We start from the raw sequence: 8457 nt of genomic DNA on the forward strand, positions 1-8457 counted from the left end.
TTTATTTTATGATGTCTACATTGTGTAGTCAGTAAAAAAAAACATTTTAGATTCCCAAAAATGTGTTTTCTAGCACAAAATAAAATCTTACAGAAAAATGTTTGAATGTCAGTAAAGAAAGTAGCATATTATGTAAGAGACCACTTTTCAGACAAAAAACATAATGAAGGCTGCTGGGTTTTTGCTGCAAAAATAAGAAGCAAGTGTGACAGTCAAAGTTTCCAGAAGAACAGTGGCTGGTTCTGTAAGATGCTCAATAAAACTTACAGCTCATTTCCTTATAAAACTGCACTAACTGTACCGGAACCTTTTTTTTTTTTCCCACACCAAATATTGAGTTTGTTTCATTTACTACTGTTTACTGCTCTTTACAGTATTTTTTTTTAAATGTCAAAACATTTAATTTCATTATTTTGAAAGCATCTTTGCTCTACAGCATTTCTTTGCATGTGCCTATGTGCTTAAAACATTTGTACAGTACGATAGATAGATAGATAGATAGATAGATAGATAGATAGATAGATAGATAGATAGATAGACAGATATACATTCATGAATTAATACAGAATTAACATGTACAATAGAAGTCAATAGTTCAAAAGAAGGTGAAAGTTCAATCGCAGGTGTATTAGGTTATTACAAAAACGTACAGACTTGTGGGTATCTCCCCAGTTATTGTGCTCCTGTCCCAGCCTGCCTCTCACTCACTCCTTACACAGCAGACCCCTATAACTCACCTCCCTGCCCGTATCTTATGTTACCAGTCCCACGGGTTTGCCTTGAGATGTCAGCGTAAATAAACACACATAAACACACACTCCAGAACATTAGTTTGGTCACAGTACCATGAAACCCCAGTTTCCCTGAATTCTATCATCTGGAAAGGAGATTACAACGGATTTAAGTCACAAGGCAAAGGAAAAAAATACTACGGTGACAGCTCAGAGATAATACTGATATTCTCAGTGATGCTTGCACTGGGTCAGAGAAATTGTAACTGTCTAGATATTTCAGCTGTCTGAGATCCATGAGATTAGAGTGGTGTGTTGAAATAAAGTTTATCCTTTATGAATGATTGGTAATTCTGAACAAAAGTATGAAGTGGTACTTTTTGTGTGCCGGTTTATATCATTTAAATTTGTATTAAATCCTTTGGCATTGTGTGTGTGTGTGTGTGTGTGTGTGTGTGTGTGTGTGTGTGTGTGTGTGTGTGTGTGTGTGTGTGTGTGTGTGTGTGTGTGTTTCACTGTAATTATGTTGTGGTTACAAGGCATAAGAATACTAGAAACAAGGGGTCTAATGGCCTCTAAGACTTTATAAAGCAAACAGTAAATCAGCCTGCACATGTGGATAATTGGTATGAATAAGACTTGAATCAGTGCCCAAAATTAAAAAGGCAGCAATGCTAACAGAAAGCACTGTTTGAAAGCTGATAAAATAGATATGAAAGTGCGTCAAACTGCATTATAACACTGGCTTCCAGACACACATTTACATATGCTGATGACACATTCAATTCAGATCACACCAACTGTGCTGGGCCATGGCCTTCAGTTAAAGCCTGCAGCAGTGTGAAGCAGGGGGGAGGTGACTGCTGCTTACCGCGGATAAAACCAAAAAGCCGGTCTCCATCATCACTGGCCATGCAGTCTCGAAAGTCCCAGATCCATCCACATAGCCCCTCTGTAGGACCTCTGTGACCTTTTTAGCCTGGTGCTCAACTGCCTTTTATTGGACTTTCAAATCCAGAAAATTGGCTTTCATATTCAGATGAACCTATGTAAAGATTAACATGGGTTATTATTAAGTGTTGACTTAAGTGCTATTCTGTTATCCATGTTAAAGCATATTGTTAATTCATACTTTATAACCACATGGAAAGGAATAGAAGGGGTATGTACAGTAATTATAAGATTGTTGAATGTAAGTCAACAATTGCGTTTAAAGGGTTAAAACTATCCTGAAATGGATCAGATATCAGCAGATGATCCATTTCATTCCCGCACTAATATTAGCGTAATGTGAACTGAAATGTCAGAATTGCTTTGACTGAACTTTTAAAGTTAATGACTCAGCAAGGTGACCAAAGGCAAAAAGATGCTTGTGTCAAATGGGTGCTTGACACCAGTAGTTTATCAGTTATCAGTAGCTTTCTCTCCGTTAGAACAACAATAGATGGCGGCGCTGATCTCTGAGGGTAAGTGTACTGTTTCAGTGCACTCAAGTGTAGACCTGAGCTGACAGGAGTTTATGATCTGCAAAGCTGTCAAAGTCATGGAACAAGCCCCCACAAGCCTCCAGTGAAAGGAGAACACGTTGCCCCAAGGCTGTCCTGCAGACACTCACATAACTTTACGCACACACCTTCACTCTCACACACACCATTTAAATGTCAGTCTTATGCAAATAAAGGTCACCCAGTAGTTATTCTAAGTTTGACACCAACTTTTACATTTACGTAGTCAACTGTCAGAACTGTTGTCTTCCCACAGAACATCCTTATCATGATTTACAAACCTCACTCTGCTTTCAGCTCCAATCAGCAGCGCAGAAACTGTTCAGAATTTGTTCCGTTGACTGGAGGAAACACGGCACCGCATCTGTCCATCCTGTCCCACAGGAGTGACTGAGTGTTTGCTGGCAGTCAGAAGACTCTTGTTTCAGAATATGATTAAAATCAATAAATCTCTTTCTACACCTGCTTCATCACCTGCACCTGGCTGCTACATGCACTGCACCAGGCTGCACCAGATAAGGAGGATAAAAGTGAGGCAGAGAAAGTGAGTTGTGCACCACAAAAACGTGCGTGGGGGGAGTTAACACAGTATACCATGGTTCATCCATGGTTTCGAGAGTAATGGAATAACTAAATGTTGTTGCGTGCAGCATTGCGTTTTAGGATGTATAATTCGTTCCTGTTGAGTAGAACAGCACGGCGAGCAGCTTTCACCCGGCAAATCTGCTGGACTACTGTTGAAATAATGGGTGCGAATTTGGAGCCAAAGTCAGGGAGTGGTAGGCGGTGAGGGTTTCACGGTGGCACGTGCTAATGCCAGCGAAACGAGGACAGGCGGCAGGTGCTCTGTTGACACAATAAACACTCACAAGGACAGTGCCAAACTCTAAATAAGACAACCCAACTTCCAAGAAGTGTTGTAGCCAGGCCCGGGCACAGAAGAGGAAGTGTAATTACACACGCACAACATCAACTGCATGATTCAAGTGCTTTGCCTGCATCCTCCGTTCTTTTCCGTCTTACACAACCAGCCCGGTACGTTAAGCAGGTCAACGGAGCAATGGAAAAAAAAAAAACAACATCTTGATCACTGGGGCTCGTCACACATGAGCAACCATGTGAAAGAACTATTATTTACGATGTGACAGAGAGGACAGTTAGAGCATCTGCACAGAACCTGTGCAGTATGAAAAATCGTATCGACACTTTTATTAGATGCTGTAATCCAATTCGATTTACAGTCCCCTTTGAAACTATTGGAACGGCGAGGCCAATTCATTGTTTGTGTTATACACCAAATACATTTGTGTTTGAGATCAAAAGATGGATACCACCCAAATTTTAGGCTAGCAAAAGTATAGGAAAAGGTAAGTCTTGAAATAAATTAGAGTAACACTTAATATTTGGTCACATATTCCTTAATAACTGCATCAAGCCTGTGATTCATTGACATTACCAAATTGTTGGATTCTCCTTTTGTGTTGCTTTTCCATGCTTGTACTACAGCCTCTTTTAGTTGTTTGTTTAAGGCGAGTTCTCCCTTCAGTCTCCTCTTCAAGAGGCGAAATGCATGTTCAATTGGGTTAAGGTCTGGTGATTGACTTGGTCAATATGAAACCTTGGTTCAAGCCCCAGCACTGCCAAGCTGCCACTGCCGTGCCCTTGAGCAAGGCCCTTAACCCTATCTACTCCATGGGTGCCGTAAAATGGCTGACCCTGAGCTCTGATCCCAACTTCCTAACAAGCAAAGAAAAGCATTTCACTGTTCTGCAATGTATATGTGACAAGTAAAGATCATATTATCATATTAAACTTTTAATCTCCAACCCAAATATATTCAGTTTACAGCTATATATATATATATATATATATATGTGTGTGTGTGTGTGTGTGTTTATATATATATATATATATATATATATATATATATATATATATTTTATTTTTTTATTTATTTTTTTTTCCCCCTCGCCGTTGCAATAGTTTCGGAGGGGACTGTATACCTGACAGGAATTTATCTAAGCACATTGAGCTGAAGGCAAAGAGACTTGCTCAAGGGCACAAAAGTGAGTCTCTGGCAGTTCTGGGGATTGAAACCCACAATCATCAGCCCAGAACCTTAACCAGAGACAACTTTCACTTAATACTGAGCTGAATACCCTCAGAAAAGTGCACTAAACTGTATCATATCTGTTAATGAAATATGTGTTATACCTTTCTTGTGTGGTTTTCACCAGAGACAATAACTGCAGTGTACCTTAAGTTCCAATCTTTACCATAAACAAGTTTTAAACATACATTACAGTGAATAAAGGTATAAGAGACAAATACCTAAGGATACCCTTGCAGTGACAGCAATAGTAATGTTTAATACTTTTTTCTGGGGAAATGACAAAGCACAACCAAGAAACACTTCTTGTCACCTAGAAACCTTGTTCTGCCCGCATTCAACAATGACAAAGCATAACAGTGTGTTCACCAAAATACCGCCTAAGACGTTTAGTAAACTGCTGAAGCTATGGGTGCCGGCTATGTCATTGGGCCCCTGGACAAACCTGACCCAGGGGTGTTTAACTCAGAGGTGTGTGTAATGTTGAGAGTAAACAGTGCAGCACAAGCCCATCCATGTGCCTGATACGATCTTTTGACCTGAATTGTGATATCCATTCCTCATAAAGGTGCCCTCTTCTTGATGTTTTACAGGTTACAGTGTCCAGGAAAAGTCCGTAATTCCATAAGGTTTGATTTCACTAAAGAAACTGATGCTCAGCTCATTCAAGTGAGACTCAGTTTTAATTAAAATCTTAATTGTGCATCATGACCAGTGGGTACTGCTCCTTGATCCAGGCTTCCACATGCATTCTCCATCTACTAAAGGTCAAAAGTAATGAAAGTGAATAAGGGGCATATTCCTCAGCTATAATCCACTGTGATTTAAAACAAGAGCCAAAGTCACTCCTGAGGCTGTTATCCAATGTTACTGTCTTGTCCTGGGCATGCTTATTTAATTCCATATTTCCCTTCTCCCAAAACAATATCCTCAAAAGGGAAAATCCTCACGATGAACAGTGCTGCTCTCAGGATTTGAAGTGTCTGACAGACTGACAGACTGAGAACTCCTCTCTTGTGCTTTTATACATGATTTGGGTAAAATAAACGCTAAAACACAACAAACATCATTAGACCGAGACCATTAATGACTATTTCAGCATGAACTATTTAAGATGTCAACAGAGAAAAACAAAGCAGCAGGGTTGAGAGAAATGGAAGTGAGTTGAAGTTGGGTCTGTTTATCAGTTTCAACAGCTAACACACAGATTGTTGCTGCACTAAACACAGAGATTCTGTCCTAATCATACTTATTGTGTCATCATGGCCATGATTGTGTGTGCAAGAGTATATCAGAGCAGATGACTGTGCAAGAGTAGATCATTTGGGAGCTCGAAATTCTTACATTTAAACCATCTTAAAAGTGCCTGCACAGATATGAGCAAAAGAGAGAAAAGGCACTGACGACTGATGAATTTTTGCTAACTGACACGATGCTGCCATCATGTGGACTAACACTTTTCATCACTCTGACACTTATCAAAAGCTGTGACCATTGTAACACACTAACATAGGCATTGTATAAGACTAACACAATGCCAACAATTTCACTATAATAAAAGAGTATAAGGAATACTATAATACTATAATTAAATAGAGTTATACTAAAATACAGATTGGGTGGCACAGTGGTTAGGATTTCACAATGACCATTTTGCAGTGACCATCCCATTCTCCTAATTTGAATCCTACTGAAAACCTGCATATGTACCCATGTTCATGTTCATTGCATGTGTTTGAATTTTTATATATTGCTTGCTCATTACTGCTCATTTTCAAGCAGTGTGCCAATAATTCTCAAGGGCACTGTTTGTACTTTGGTTGAGTGTGTTTCAGGTTAATTGGGATTATAGTCTTAAAATACTATAAATGTAGAGAAGAATATGATAATTGATGCATGAATTGATGCATGAAAAACTCAACAAATGGGTCAATTATGCATTGATGGATTTTATGTGCATTAAATTGTGTTTTTATGAAGCATCTTAATAAGCAGACTGAAAATGTTATGTGAATTTCTTCATATGTACTGTATATGGGCAACACCTTAAGGATTTCAGAAATGTACCATGTGCCTGGACTTTTTTTTAATCTAATATAAAAAATATATATATACATAAATAAATAATCCTGACATATCAAAATTAACTTACCATTAACCGATTCTGAAAATAGAACAGGATATTTCTAGGAAAATAAAGACTAACAGAAACTGGTCAGCTGCATGCACTATTAGGTGATAACATTTATTATACTGACTAAATTTTAGTCACTAAAAGGTGCTCTATAGAGGCAAAAAATGGGGACACCTTACCATTACACTCATATGTGCATTTTTGAACATCATGTTCCAGATTTAGAGATTTAGTCACCCCCCACCCCTTTGCTGTTATAATAACCTCCACTCTTCTGGGAAGGCTGTCCACTAGATTTTGGAACATGGCTGGGGGGTTTTGCTCATTCAGCCACAAGAGCATTAGTGATGTTGAGCACTGATGTCAGGTAAGGAGCTCTGGGGTGCAGTCAGAGTTCCGGTTAAGTCCAAAGGTGTGGGGTTGAGTCTCTTCTACAACAACCTTTGCAAACCATTCTTCACGGCGCTCGCTTGAGCACAGGGGCATTTCCCATGTTGGCACATGTTTGGGCCTCTTAGTTCCAGTGACGTAAAACTGTAATGCTACAGCATACAAAGACATTCTAGACAATTGTGTGCTTCCAAATTTGTGGAAACAGTTTGGAGAACACATGGGTGTGATGGTCAGGTGTCCACATACTTTTGGCCATAGATTATATGTGTGTTTTTCACATTTCTTATATAACTGTAAGAGACAGCTTTAAGAAGAACTCACAGGATTTTCTGTGCTAAAACCAAAATGTCCTTACCTCCCATCTCTCCTCACTTAGTGAACATATTTGTAGATGTCTACACTTATTGCTACATTTTGGGATTTGAATTTAATCACTGAATCATACTAAAGGCCATCACTTTACATTTCTAAATCAGATGCAGGTGTCACTTGTATCAAACGCAGCAGACAGGCATAGATTTAAACCAGCCTTGTCTAATGTAAATGTCTAAGGTATTGAATAATAGGCTATTATAGTAGTATATTACAGTATGCTTTGAAAGCTCATGCTGGCCATATAAAACTAAACAGCGGGCCATGGGTTTGACACAAGTGCTCTGGGAAATGTTTATATGATGCGCCAACGTGAGAAAAGAGGGTCGAGTGGAGGTCATGTGATTTCCGGCCGCAGTGTGTAGGTTAACCACTGCTCTACTTCCTGGAGTCTCTGCGGCACAGAAACAGAACCGACCCTGCTGTTGTCAGGAATTATAATGTTCAAATCCATGACATTTCTCAGAGGTATAATACGTTCATTACCAAGTGTTTAAAAAAATCCTTTCGGCACTACAACTTTCTCAAGATCTCCGGCGTTGCGAGTTGGAGTGTCATGTCGTCATTCCAACATGGCGGTTCCCGTAGTGAGAAAAAATAAAAACATGAAAACGGGCATTTAAGCTTTCGAATATGCTTCAATATCACAACAGGATAGCTGTAAAGGTTATACTTTACGTAATAGTGTTTCCCTGCTCCAAACACATCTGAGTCAACTAATCAGATAATTAACAGCCCTTCCTAGTTGGTGTGTTAGAGCAGACAAAACACTAAAACCAAACAGAAGATCCTAACTGTTTTCAATTGAGCATTATAATAACAATAATAATAATAACAAATTTTAAATATAATGTGCTTTTCTCATACCCAATGCGCCACAAAAATAGGAAATAGAGAAAATACAGACATAATACAATACAGTACAGTATATATTTATATTAAAACAAACAATAATTGACTCTACACCCTATTGAAAAACGCTTGATCAAATTAATCAGTGTAAACTATTTTTAAAAAGAAGGGGTTTCAACATTTTCTTAAAACTGCTTAATGTGAGAGCATTTCTGACTGTAAAAAGGGGCCACAAATAAAAAGGTATCTCATTTTAGTCTGCAGAGGCTGCTGAAGAGCGAGAGAATCAGCAGAACAGCGAGAACAGGAAAGCATGTACAGGGTACCTAAAGCTGCACTTCCACCAAAATTACCCGGATT

The 8457-nt window shown here is 38.9% G+C and overlaps 1 long non-coding RNA gene across 1 annotated transcript; it reads right to left on the reverse strand.

Annotated features, from left to right (window-relative positions):
- Nucleotides 1-1179: 1179 nt before the first annotated feature.
- On the reverse strand, nucleotides 1180-4057 carry LOC128635329 (uncharacterized). The gene is made up of 2 exons (XR_008398277.1): nucleotides 2518-4057; nucleotides 1180-1776 (listed from the first exon to the last, which is right to left on the reverse strand). It is a non-coding gene; the product is annotated as an uncharacterized LOC128635329 (long non-coding RNA).
- Between the last annotated feature and the right edge of the window lie 4400 nt (nucleotides 4058-8457).

The sequence above is a fragment of the Ictalurus punctatus genome, chromosome 18 (assembly GCF_001660625.3).
Source record: "Ictalurus punctatus breed USDA103 chromosome 18, Coco_2.0, whole genome shotgun sequence".
Classification (NCBI taxonomy): Eukaryota; Metazoa; Chordata; class Actinopteri; order Siluriformes; family Ictaluridae; genus Ictalurus; species Ictalurus punctatus.